Source organism: Heterocephalus glaber, unplaced genomic scaffold (assembly GCF_053883595.1).
Source record: "Heterocephalus glaber isolate CG9 unplaced genomic scaffold, H.glaber_assembly_v1.0 deba00000122, whole genome shotgun sequence".
In the NCBI taxonomy this organism is placed as follows: Eukaryota; Metazoa; Chordata; class Mammalia; order Rodentia; family Bathyergidae; genus Heterocephalus; species Heterocephalus glaber.
In genome coordinates, this window is record NW_028258138.1 from 28,004,799 (window position 1) to 28,019,039 (window position 14,241).

Genomic DNA, 14,241 nt, shown 5'->3' on the forward strand with positions numbered 1-14,241 from the left:
AGAAATGGGGAACTGTTGTTAATGGGTACAGAGTTTCAGTTAGGGCCGATAAAAATATTTTGGAGGTAAATGGTGATGGTTGCCGAACAATGTGAATATACCTAATGCTACACAACTGTATACTTAATAATGGTTAAAATGGTAACTTTCATATTATGTATGCTTTCCATCATAAAAATATGCTTATTTCTGTATTTTGTCATGTAAGTGATCAAACATTTAAAAATTCATATAAGAGAATAGAGGAATAGAAGATGGGGAGGAATATGGAAGAGACTCTTGATCTGCTACTTTTAAAGGGAAAGTGTTACTTTTACATTCAGAGTGACATTTTCTTTGAGGGCTGTCTCATTTTTCACTACATTTAGCTAGACCTGTGATTATTAATACTGCATTTTTCTTCCAGATTTTAGGAATATCATTGCCACATTTGAAATTTGTTTACTTGGATTATGGTAAATATTCTCTCATTTTATGAGTCAGTGTTCTTCGTTACTTTAGGCAATTGTTTATTCAATAAAGATCTATCGCATTTGATAATGGTCTCTGAATCCCCTGGATTATGGCAGGGATGTGATTTTGTAATAATCTCCCATGGGAACTGTCCAAACAGCTGTGAAGGGAGGCGAGTGACAAGGGGCAATCTTATTCTTGAAAGCACAGCAACAAGGGACTGAAGCTGACCAAAATGAATCTTTCCTGCTTCTCACTGGTAAGTTCCTTTACAGGCATCCTGTATGTTCTCATTTTTATGCTCTTATGACCAATAAAAGGAATGAAATGAGGATACATCATAAACTTCCTACATGATGACATTAATGTATTTAATGTTTCATAGGAGGGTGTACATCAGAAAGAACAGAAATGACATACTTTCATTAAAGTGGTTAAGCTAATACCATTCGGAGACAAGAAACTTTTAAAAAATGCATTAATCGACACTAATTTGTGCTTATTAAACATTTGCTGTTGAATTTTTAAGTATGATCTTCTATGAACTGTATTTTTGAGAATTTATTTTCTTTTGTTATAAGTATGAGAAATGTATTTTGCAAAATATGTTGCATTTGAGTTACTTCCTTTGCTTCGAAACATTCCAGGAATCAAATTTTTACTTTATTATGTGAGTAATGAATTCCATTCAATGCTGGGTTGGTTAAACTTCCATGGAAGCAGTTTTCTGAATTACACTGCATTGTAAATGCAAGGTACAATAGATTAATCCAGTCCTGGAGATGTGCTCACTCAAGGGTATAAGCATCTCTCAAGTTCTTTTTTACATTATTGCTTTTTTTTTCCTTTAGCCTGAAGTGGATCAGTGAAAGTTATCAGGTAGTCATAGATCTGGAACTACTTTATAATTCTAACCTGCAATTTGTGACCATCTGCTAATGCTTAAAATGGATTTCAAAAATAATTTTATTCATTTTTATCTGTGTTTACAGCATAGCATTATGCCACTTTATTGGTGTTTCAAGATGCTGATGGGAGATCCCTCTCATTTGCGAAAATAAAATTGTCTACTTTTGATGTTTGTTTTCTTTCCAAATTGCAAATGAGATGAACATAAATGCTAGAGATGGTGTTGACATACGTTGCAATACCTAAACAGGAGGTATTTTAAGACAAGATAAGGAATTTAATCTTTGAACATCTTGAAAAATAAAGTCCAATTGTGAGTTGTGGGAGGCTGAGTCATCGAGTTCGAGTTGCCTATATAGTCTAATTCTCAGAATAACTGCCAGCTCTCAGCATTGCTTTGTACTATATAAATCTGACTGGAGAAATCCCATTTCAAGTGATTTAAGTGGTATTGTGCATTCTTTTCTAGTTTATCTGAAAGAGCAACGTATGGTTTAATACTTCCTAAGGAAGTAGGGAATGTAGTACCAAAGATGATTGTGTTCTGAAATCATTTTGGATGGTAATATAATCAGTATGCTAATGTTTCTATAACATAGCAGGGTTCAGCATAGGGTGGCATACATTCGAAAACCTACTTCTAAAGACATGCAACCATGCAATGTGGACAAATGTCTTTCTCTGTAATATAGAGAAGAGGACATTTTGCTTGAAAATCCTGGCTTGTGGACTCAATATGACTATAATGTTTCTGTCTTTTTAGTTTGTCCTTAAGAAGTTAGTTGCTGACAAACATTTAATTAGCTTGAACCATCACTGACACTAAACTATTTGTTCAAGTGTATCAAAGTGTACTTGTTAAAAAAATTAATTGCTTTAATAAGAAAATCTGCACAACATATTTGGGAACATAATAAAACTATTTTGGGTGCTTTTTATTACTGCCTGTGGAGTAATTTAGAAAAAATATTGAGTGTATGGATTTTCAAGCAGGGTGTTGTGACAGCCTACTCTTAGGAGCTGTGAAACAGGGTGGGTTATAGCTTTTGACAGGAATTTATGCATAATCCAAAACATATTTTATCTGTGACTATAGAAATTTGAACATATGGGACTCTGCATTTAAGATCAAAAGACAATGAAAACCAGTGATTTAGTGGAAAGAAATATTATAGAATTTAAAAAATGAAGCAGGTGATTTTAAATATTAAGTATCACATCACTGGTCATTTGAGAGATGCAGATGAAAACAACACTGAGATTCCACCTCACTCCAGAAAGGATGGTTGCTATCAAGAAATCAACCAATAACAAATGCTGGTGGGGGTGTGGCGAGAAAGGAACCCTTCTCCTTTGTTGGTGGGAGTGCAGACTGGTACAATCACTGTGGAAATCAGTATGGAGATACCTCAAAGAACTAGGACTAGAGGTCCTATTTGACCCAGCTATTCCCCTGATGCTTATCTTCCCAAGAATTAAAAGAATCATACCACAGTGATATATGTGCACCCATGTTTATAGCAGTACAGTTTGTAATAGCTAAAGCTTGGAAACAGCCCAAGTGCCCGTCAACTGGAAACTGGATAAAGAAGATGTGTTTTTTTGTTTTTTTTTTATAAAATGGAGTACTACTCAGCCATGAAGAACGAGAAACTAGAGACATTTATAGCTAAATGGATGCATATTGAGGCCATACTCTTAAGTGAAATAAATAGGACACACATGTATAAGTACCAAATAGTTTCCCTAGTGTGAGAAACTGAAAGAGTAAATAAGGATTACAATGATTAAATGGAATAATTGCGGGCCAGGGATTTAGCTCAGTGGTTTCGCCGCCTGCTGCGCAGGTGCAAGGACCCGAGTTCGATCCCCAGTACTAAAAACAAAACAAAAACAAACAAACAAAAAAAGGAATAATTGATCATTTGAAATAGGAAAAGGTCCAAAGGTGTAGGAGTGGCAGGAGGGGAAGGGGAAAGGAGAGAAGGGAAAGGAAAAATTATGAGAAAAGAAAAAAAAATGGAAATGAAGTCTATGTAAATAGGGAGGGGTGGAGGGGTGAAGGGCGCACAGGCAAGCGGGGAAAAATAAGAACCAAGATACATCATGTACAGGTACAAACACCCAATGATAAATGTAAACGTATTGTATACCTAAAATGTACCAATAAAAGAATTTAAGGAAAAAAAAAAAAGATTACCACTGAGAAAAAGTGAAGGAGTTAAACATTCTCTTGTTTAAGAGTAAAGGAAAATTGTAAACCTTTTAGTAAATGGGGTCCTTAAGAGAAATATAAAGGTGGAAACTTAATGAACTACCCATTCTGAACCAGGACTACTATAAATAATCCATTAAAGGTGATTGCTATTATTTTGAATCTATAAACTTGAAATGGGGTCTATCTTTCAAAAGTGTGGCAGGAATACCTTCTTTGCCACTCTGACTCCACAATTTTTCTTAGAATTTTACATTGTGATGAGAATTTTTAAAAGCTTGCTGATTTGAAACAAGGTGATTTTTCTTGTTGCACTCGTAATACATTTACTGAGTTTAGCACAACTTTGTAACTCATGAGGTTACAAATCAATTATCCCTGCACCATTGTTTCAGTGATTTGAGTACTTTAGTCTCTACTTTTTATTTATTAGTCTGCCCCATTAGTTTATTTCTTTTCCTTACATTTTGCTTCTTATTTTCCTTGCCTTTCTTCCAAACATTAACTTTCAAAAGATTTACATTGTATTGTCAAATTAGGTGAAAATCTTGGACAAGATTTTGATTAAAATGGATTTTAATTCTGCATATTTTTAAAAGGAAATTGACTTCCTTATGGTTTTGAGCTCTCTCATCCACAGAAACAGAGCCCTCATTTATTCATTTATTTAATTTTTATGGCCCTTAATAATATTTTTAAATTTTGTCTATAAAATTCTTGTACATCTTTTGTTGAACTTCACTGAGGATCTAAGAATTTTGGCTGCCATTGTTAATACATTGTTTTGATTTTGTAATTTATGTAGACATTTGTAAAGATACGAATATTAGACAAAACAATTTTGCTGAATTTAAAATCTTCTGTTAGTCCATGGTTTATTTAGATTTTTCTGTCTGTGAATTACCATCTTCTTTAACAATCATACTATTTATAATTTCTTTTTCTGTTGTCTAGCATTGACAAGTAAGAATGCTATGATGCCAGGTACCCTACTGTCATTTCTGATGATCATGTAATTACTTCTAATCGAGTCTCTCTGAGGGCTTTGACAAATAACCCTAATTGGGATAAGAAAATCCCACTTTTTCTTAATTTACTAAGATTTTGTCACTCATAAATGTTAAAATTTTCAAGTACCTTAAAAGATTTATTGAGAAATGTCTTTTTAGTATCTTATTGTATATGTACATTTTGAAATATCCTTAGCTCTCTTTATTAAATAAACCCTTACTGGTCATGATGCATTTTTATAGACAAGTTAGACTTAATTTTATTGACGTTTTATCTAGGATTTAAAAATTGTGTGAAGTAAAATTGATCTGTTGTTTTCATGCATTGACAAGAAAACTTCATCATTTTCTTTTTCTGGAATTTCTATTAGTGTCAGGTTGTAGTTCCTCTGCATAGTCATTACACTTTTCATTGCAATGTTTCATGTGTTTTATGTGTGTCATTTTATTCACCACTCTGTGTGAAGTCTTCAGAATTTTTTAATTCCCTCTTAGAAAAGATCTAGACTTCATCCCAATTTTTGATTATTGAATATAAATTTCTATGATTATGTTATTTATTTCAATATCTTTTAATTACTATAGTGTTATTGCTATTTATTGGCACTTGTTTCATTTCTGTTTTGTTTCATCATAAATTATTTATTTTTAACTGGATATTACATTTTCATTTAGCACTCTGAAGATCATAAACATTCTCTCTTAGATAACTTCTCCATCTGTTTTAGATTTTATTTTATCTGGAATGAAATGGCTTTATTTCAGATTGTCAATTCTGTTGGCAGTCTTTCTCAATCCTTTCCTGGCCTTTGGCTAATTTTGAATGATAATTCTTTTTTAACTCACTTTCTGCTTCTTGGGTTCTTCATCTTCCTCTATTTACTTCTAAGGTGCAAATCTCAAGTCTCTCTGAGGTCCTGGTTAAAGTCTAAGGACATCACTCCTACCTGACATATGATAGCCACTTGATCCAGATGCTGAAGCATTGGCAGCTTGTTTCCTATCCTATTTTTTCACTATGTTTTTGGACTTTGCTTTCCTGACCCACATATCAGTATAAGGAAGAGCCACATTACTTGTTCACAGAATCTGCCAAGTGTGGTGGCATAGTCTGAAAGGATGAGGCAGGAGGATTCAAGTTCAAGCCTGGCCTGGGGAATTTAGTGACATAGCAAGATGCTGACCCAAACAAGCGATAAGACACAACAAAAGCAAACGAAACTAAACAAACAAGCAAACAAACCAACCAAAAATCCACCCCCCCAGCCCCCTCTCAGTGCTAATTGCTGCTGTAGCCCTTAGCTTTTAGAACAGAGTTTCCCTTAGGTGGAGGACACCTGCTGCACTCTATCTCATCCAGCTCAAGATCTGGTCAGTGCTGTCTGTTTCTGGTCAAGGCCTTGATTGGTCTGGTGCTTTATCTTCATTTGTGTTTCTGTAGCACTGAGGTTTCCCTGCATGATGTGTTTTAGAGCATGCATGTCTTACTCAGGTCTTCATGATTTTTCTCAAGAATTTGTCAAGAGTTTGGAAGAGTGGATATGCAAAATGAGAAAGCAAAAAACATATTGGCAGAAAATTCTAAAGACACATGAGGCTTTAAACCTTTATTTTGCTTATATATTAATAAAACATTTTAAAGATGCTTCTAGGGTGATACTGTATTTAAAAATTATTCCAAGCAAAAAGCTTTTTTAAAAATAATCCACCAGATTTTTATATCAAAACTATTACCAGCATCGATGGTTAATATATTTATAATGAACTGTGTACCTCCCTTCTAATTTAAGACTGAGTATAGATTATGCCAGAGCTAAATCTGTATCAATTCTATTTAAAAAGGGAAGGGGTGAGAGAGATCAATCCAATTCAATTATTTCCTTTCCAAGTAGAGTTCACAATAGTTTGAAATCCAAATTCATGAACTTTAAGATTCATTACTCCACAAAATGTTAAAAACAATAAAATGTATTTGTATATATAAATTTTCTAAATAACAATATTAATGCCTTGACTATACTTGTGGAAGACTTTTGCTATGTCATATCATACATTGTATTCATTGTATCCTCATGGCTCCTCTGTAAAATGAATAAAACTTCTGCTTTACAGTTGTGAAAACTCTTGTATAACAGATTATGTTTCTTATACAAGTAAGTGGTACTAGTTAAAGACATACACATGATTAAAACCTGTGACCAGCACAGTTCATTGGTAGGTCAAAGAGGCCTTTATTTAGTACTCTGAATTTGACGTCTTCATCATGCCTCTTAAAAAAGTGCTTCAGTTTATGCATGGCTCCACTTAGAATCTCATTCGAATTTTTGCTCTATATTAAGTAGTAAGAATGTCTAACTTTACTCTTGTGTTCAGTGTTGAAATGGAGCATATCATAAACTTCATCTGTGTATGTAGCATATAGTAATTTAGATGGGATATATACACTAAATAAAGTTAGATGTATGAATTAGGTAGCTTTTCAAGGAAAATTATTTTCTCTTCTTTAACTCATAAATTTTTGTATTGTAGGAGGGCTCTATGGATAGCTGATATGAGCCAATCCCAGTGCAGCAAGCTAACCAAGAAAGCATTCCTGGTAGAAATGGTTCTCCTGCCTCACCCCTTGGAGAAATGAGACAAGCACAACACACTGTCTTCTCGGTGAGTGAAACCTTGAGTGTATTTCTTCTCCACTATATAATTAGACTCACTGCTCAGTTATCCATGTTCTTGGAAAGTTCCTTACTTACTTTAAATTTCTAATTTACTCTTCACTGTTGTCTCTCAATATTTTGGTGTAATAGGAATGACCTTTCACTAAGCATATATTAGATGAAGCATGTGTTAGGAGATTACATAACTTAATTCAATCTTCAGATTGACTTTATCACATTCATTTTTGGTGAGGAAATTGCAGGAGAGACAGGCAAAATAATTTGCTAAAGGCAGTAGACCATTAAGTGTTAAAAGTTGGCATTTAAACAGATATGTGTCGGTATCAATTATTTCTGGTAAACCAAGTCGGGGTATATAGGGTTAGAGGAGATGTAGATTTATAGGTTTTCAATTCTCATGTTGTAAAGGCTCTCACCGTGGCTTATTTCACACTACCAAACATTAAGTATGATCATAGTAATGCTAATATTTAATTTTTAATTATTAATGATCTGAAGTGCTGATGCTAGCACAACATTGCTTTCCAGCCCTACAGCCTAGTTAGGCTAACCACTTCAATTTGTGAACACATAACATCAGCTTACAAAATATTTTATAAGAATCAGAATGCAAATCAATTTGTAAATTATCTTTAAAATTACTAGGGATGCAGAGTTCGATAAGCTGTGTAGAACAGGGACTTGTTTATCAGTGTTGACTATTCTCTAAGTCAGTTGTGCTTTCCAGTTCCCCAAGGTGGATATAATCACTATGTATTATAAACATACACTAATAATAAAATATAAAATAATTTAAAAATATTTTAATGCAGTGGAAGCTCTTCCTTTGATTCTATACCCTTTTCAATATCCACAAGATATTTATGCTGACAGATACGAATAAGAGGAGTCAATAATAGCTTTTGGTTATTAATGTGAGAAAAGTAGACTATTTACTTGGAAGCTCACAGTTGATTTTGCAAAATGTTCATAAGAACTTTCAACCTGTAATTAAAAAGAAAAATTAAATAGGTTAACAAGCCTGAAGACATTTCCTTAAATGTTTAAGTTTAATGAGTATACGTGAAAATAGAAGCAAGTTCATGGCCAACCCATCTATGAGAATTTTTTAAAACATTACTTATCTTGCAAAAGTAAGTTATAATAATAAAACACAATTTAAATTGCTATAGTTGACTATGTCTTAGTATTTAAAATATATGTAAATATAAACATATACATATATGTAAGAATATATGAAATATACTGTACTGAAAAGCAAGTTCAGTCATTGATCCCAACATTTAATTGTTGAGTTATACAAATTATTATGTATAATTATTATACTTCTAATGAAAATAATTCCACAGTTTGGATAAATCAAAGTCAGTATTTAAATAATAAAATGAAAGATTTTCACAGTCTAGTCTCCCTACTTAGTGGTTTGGTGCTTTCTTGAGTGCTTTCTTTGATCATCTGAGGATATTTTTTTCCAAGGAATAGTCCTACTTTGTTTTTCCTCCTAAGTAAAGGGGAAAAAATTGGGGCAAATATTGACAATGTCAGAAGAAGATTATGCTTTTTGGACTGGTTCTCTAGAAATACTTTTATAATTTCCCTATGTGACTTAAGTTATAACTGAAGTTCTCAGTCCTCAACCCAAAGATATCTGTAACCTTCCCAGACTAGACTGCACTCTCAAAATCTTCAGAATCAACATGACAGTGATTTTTACTGTGAGTTGTAATTTCCAGTGTGACAAATAAAATGTCACTAGCCACATGAATTAAAAAGAAAAATTGAATGAGAAAAATGCTGAGCTTTTTTGACTTCTTTTATTTATACATAGTTCTAAGACTTTTACTGTTTTAAAAATGCTATTTTAAGCATGGTGGGAAGTTCCATAGGCGAAAGCAAGATTGTCCTGTGTTTTAAAGGAGATGATCTAGTGTAGTCCAAACTGCACATTTAAGAACAGTAGAAGTGTTGAAGTGAAAAAAGTGAAGAATATCACAATCATCCAATGTGTATTTTAATTGCAGCCCAGGAAGGGGAGCTGGTTCCAGAGGAACCAATTGAAATTATGAGATTTTTATTAAATTTTTAAAAGGGTTATGATAAATATCTACCTGTAGTATAGTAGCAAAAGCATAGAGTTTTAGTGCTGCTAAAAATGGCCCATAGAAAGTTTTATAGAGTGAACAATCATGCAATTAAATAAATATGCTAAAAGAAAATATCTTAACATAATAACCTAAGCACTGACTGCTCTGTTTTTATATTATTTTAAATGTAGACTGTAAATGCTTGATCCTGTACCTGTTTTAGTATCTCCTTATCATGTCCAAAGATAATAAATATTTTGAACTAGAAAAAGAAAAGAGTAAGAACATAAAATGTTTGTATCTCTGTCAACTTAAGGTTAACTGGATCAAAACAGCACCATCTGGTTTGCATCTATATTGATCGAAGAAAGCAAATGATTGTGAATTTTAACTTCAGTTTGTATCTCATAAATTAAAAATTGATACAAATATTAAGCCTTTTAAGAAATGAGCTTATATGTAGAGCAGGAACAATGTCCCTATTATTTATATATTTCACATTGTAGTATTGAATAAATATTTGTAAGTTAAATGAATTTGTTAATGAAGTTTCCTTACTCATGTAATGAAAGTATTAATAACAATGCAGAACTAATAATGCAGTATCTAAAGGCGTGCACTTCAGGGAGGGCAGGAATGAATTCTCATGCCATCTCTGCTGTTTACAAACTATCTGACTTTGGAAAGTTGCTTGAATTTTATCAGCCTCCGTTTGCTTGTACTTCAGAATGAAGCCAACACTCCCCTGTGTCAATCTGGTCGAGTTCAGTTTCAGAGAATAGATTCTACACTTGGTGAAATAAGCAGGAAGGGTTTAGCACAGAAGTTAAAGAAACATCAGGAGACAAATGACAGACAGTGGGTATTAATGCTGATGAGTTAAAAATGACTTTTACATTTTTAAACAAAACAGAAATAAAGGGGCCAATAGAAGCAGTAAAATCTATCTGTGGCCAGAAACTGAAATATTTCTGACTGGCTTTTCACAGAAAGTTTGCTAGCCTTTGCCCTAGAGCTGCACCATACAGCCACAGGCGGCAACTAGGAATTTGAAAATGGTTAATCTAAATGTAGATGGCAAATAAATATAAGAAGTATGACATGTTTTGAGGACTTAATATACAAAGATTGTGAAATATCTTAACAGTTTTAGTTTGATTATTATTGAAGTGACAATACTTGAGATAGAGTAAATGAAATGTGAATTATCTTAAAGGGGCTACTAGAAATGGTTTTAACTTTAGTATCCCATCTTCTAAATTTCCCATGAATGCATATGCTCTGCCGAATTTAAATCAGATGAGTTATCCAGGCTCCAGGGGAATTCGTGGAATGTGATTTTTTTAGCCTCTGGCCTCTGCACGTAGGGCGACATGCTAGTGATATGCCTCTGCGAAGGAAGGAAAGATGACCAGCTTTCTGCAGGTGGCTCCCTCGGGGTGTAGACAAAATAAATAACTTCTATCATTTCTATGCCAGAGTGAGGTTTTAGGCTAACATTTAAAATGACTTGGAGAGAGCAACTCCTCAGGAATATTTGAGACTTGTAAAGTGTTAATAAATGATGGTTTGACATATTTTTCGCTTAAGATGAAGAGAAGTGGCAAAATTGGCAAAACTATTTATTTAATACCATTATATTCGAGAATAAATCGCAAAGGACTTGGTGTAAAACAAGACTTTGCTCTAACTTCTGGCAGTTGTCGTCAACAGCAGCTGGACTTTGTAATCACCTGAAAACCCATTCTGGTCCCATTACATTGGCAAAGAGTGATTTATCACTGCCCTGCCCACTACAAATATAATGTGACCCACATGTTTAATTTTTATATTCCAGTGTCTACAATGAAATTTTTTTAAAAAAGAATAGATGCGATTCATTTTAATAATGTGTTTAAGCCAATTTACCCAAAATATTATCATTTCAGTATGCTAGTTATTAGATTCTTGCATATAAACTAAGACTTTGAAATCTAGTGTGCACTTTATTCTTTTCTTTTTTTTTTTTGGTACTGGGGATCGAACTCGGGTGCTTGCGCTTGCACAGCAGGCGGCGAAACCACTGAGATAAATCCCCAGCTCCTGTGTACTTTATTCTTAACAGCACATTTTCAGATTCTCAAGTTTTGATGGGCAGAGTGAACTCAGTAAAATAATAAATAAAATAATAACAGTGGTACATTTTTACTCATCTTTATTTTTCAGGTAAAGATACAGTAATTAAATTAAACTTTAATTTGTAAGTAGATTCAGCCACATATAAAGGGATCAAGTGCCACATGAGCACTTGAAATTGCTGGCAGAATTGAGACACCAGAGTAATCAAATGGCATCAATTCTCCCCTTTACTCAGGGTACTAGAGATATCAAAGCATAAAAGTACTTGATTATAAGCATTTAGTATAGACTCTCATCCAAGTACTATCCAGGCCCGACCTGTTTAGCTTCCAAGATCAGAGGAGATAGGGTGTGTTCAGGATGGTATGGCTGCAGACTTAGCTATATATTATAGAAAGAAATAAGAGTATTAGGGAACATGTGTGTTTATCAGTGAAGAAGTTGAGATTCGTGACTTGTTTGAAGTGACAGGTGAAGTCAAGCCTGAAGTTCTGGGCTTCCAATGGTAGGTTTGTTCTTTAGCTGTTGCCACCAGCATGTTTGTGTATTATGTGCTCACAAAAGAGAGACCAGGAGAGACATGAATGGGAGAGTGTATTTTGGGAAGACGAGTAGTGAGGAGGAAGGGAAAATAGTAAAACAGAGAATTCAAAATGTATACTAAATATAACCTGTTGTCTTGTGGACATAGCAGAAATGAATTCAGATGGCCATTGATGGTAATAGTATTGGATTTTATTCCTGCTCCCAGACTGTGAACTGTGTGTCCTTGGGAATGTTATTCAAGTTCTCTGACCCTAAGTTTTCTGAGCAATAGAATATGGATACAAATATGTGTGTTTTGGTTTGTACTGAGGATCAAGTGTTAAAACACACATTAAGCACCTGGCAAAGTACATGTTAGTGATCATTTTGCTCTACAAACCATTACATTAGGGCCAAGTGATCTTTTAATTTAACACGTTTGATTAAAGGATTTAAATCAAACTCTCATTTGAGCTCAGATGTTGTTTTAAAATAATTGCTTAAAAATATTTGTAATCAGTTCTCCTTACCTAAAAGCATTGATTTTTACTAGGCTGTACAAGAAGCAAAAGGATTTATTGTTGCTGTGTGTTACAAAACCTGAGATCTTAATCTTTACAAATTGCCTCAAACACCTAAGTGTAGAGCTATATTTAACTATTCAGCCTTAGATTTCCTACCACATGTACATAGCTGTAAACAAGAAAATCTATCATAGCAGCATTTGTTAGCCTACTAACTCACATTTCAGGGCTTTCTTTTCCTCTTTAACTTAAATTTTTAACATATTTTAAAATGGAAGTTTAATTTTTAAATACTTATTTATCAACATTATGCACTTAGAGATATCAGTTAAATTGTTTCCAGCTACCAGACATTAATTGAAAGGTAATATAGTAGAATTAAGCATAGTTTTAAAGACAAACAATATGGTGCATGTCTAACAGTCACTTAGAGCACAGTACTAATGACACTAAGGTCAGGGGCTTAATTCCTTTATGGCCAATATACTTCATAGCCACCAGCAGCACCCAAAACCCCAAGCAGGTATCTTGGATATGTAGTCCACTGATTATTTAGGTGTTTAGGTTAAAGGATAGGGGTCTCCAGCACAGAACCATAACCTAACTCAAGGAAAGATTTCCCCTACTTTTTCTTTTGTGCCATGAATTCTTTTCCATCATTATAGTCAGGCTTAAGGCCACAGGGTGCAATTTTTTCAGCTTAGGATGATTCATTTCACAAAGGTAAAAACATTAAGAGAGAAAATTGAATTTTCACCCTGGTTTGGTTCCTAATACCATTAAATAAGCCATTACCCAATCAGGAACTCGGTTTCCACTTGTATGTGATGCTATGTAGTAATAAGATGAGATGCTCTTTAAGGCGATTAGTGCTCTGAAATTGTTCTGTGGATACATGTGAGATTTGCGTTTTGTGTTGTTTTGGAAGTAGGAGAGAGAGCTATCTACTATCAAACACTATCATTTTCCTTTTGGTGTGCAGAAGGCAGAATTCTAAAATAGCCTCCAGTGAACTCCGGTGTACTAAGGAGAGAGAGAGAGAGAGAGAGAGAGAGAGAGAGAGAGAGAGAGAGAGAGAGAGAGAGAGGAGAGAGAGGGGGAGGGAGGGAGACTAGTAGTCTAAGCTGTGCAGGGCAGACCAACAGGCTGGATACCTATAGGGAAGAATTGATGTTGCAACTAAAGATGGCAGGTTGTCTGGAGGTATAATTCCTTCTTCTCTAGGAGACCCAGTGATTTCACCCTGAGGTCTTCAACTAATTAAATGAACCCTATCTCTATAATGGAGGGTAATCTGCTTTACTCAAGGTCTGTGAACTTAAATGTCAATCTCATCTGAAAAAATGTCTCTACAGCAACATCTAGATTGCTGTTTTTATCAAATATCTGAGTACTATGGCCTGATCATGTTAATCCGTAAAATTAACTATCAAATCTTCCTTCTGGTATTTATGTCCTTGTGTAATCCTCACCTTGTATGTAACTTGATTTCAATAGAATATGGAAAAGGCATTTCTATAGGATATGGAAAGTGACTTCTCTTATTAGTTCACAAACGCCCTGGCCTGTCTTTATTGCCTTCTTGGCTTACACATTCTTATGAGGCGAGATCCCATGTCGAAGAGCCTCCATGGTAAAGACTAAGAAAAACATCAAGTCTACAGTCAGTAAAAAAGTGAGGCCTTCAGTTCAACAAACTTCAGAAAATCAAATGCTGTTAACAATTGC

The 14,241-nt window shown here is 34.1% G+C and overlaps 1 pseudogene across 1 annotated transcript in view; it reads left to right on the top strand.

Moving 5' to 3' along the window:
- Positions 1–263: 263 nt before the first annotated feature.
- LOC147830385 (putative uncharacterized protein ENSP00000383407) overlaps positions 264–14,241 on the top strand; it is a 36,969-nt pseudogene continuing 22,991 nt past the window's right edge. Inside the window, exons 1-2 of the transcript XR_015449774.1 lie at positions 264–712; positions 7,117–7,248. The product of XR_015449774.1 is annotated as a putative uncharacterized protein ENSP00000383407 (transcript). The remainder of the gene's footprint in view (positions 713–7,116; positions 7,249–14,241) is intronic.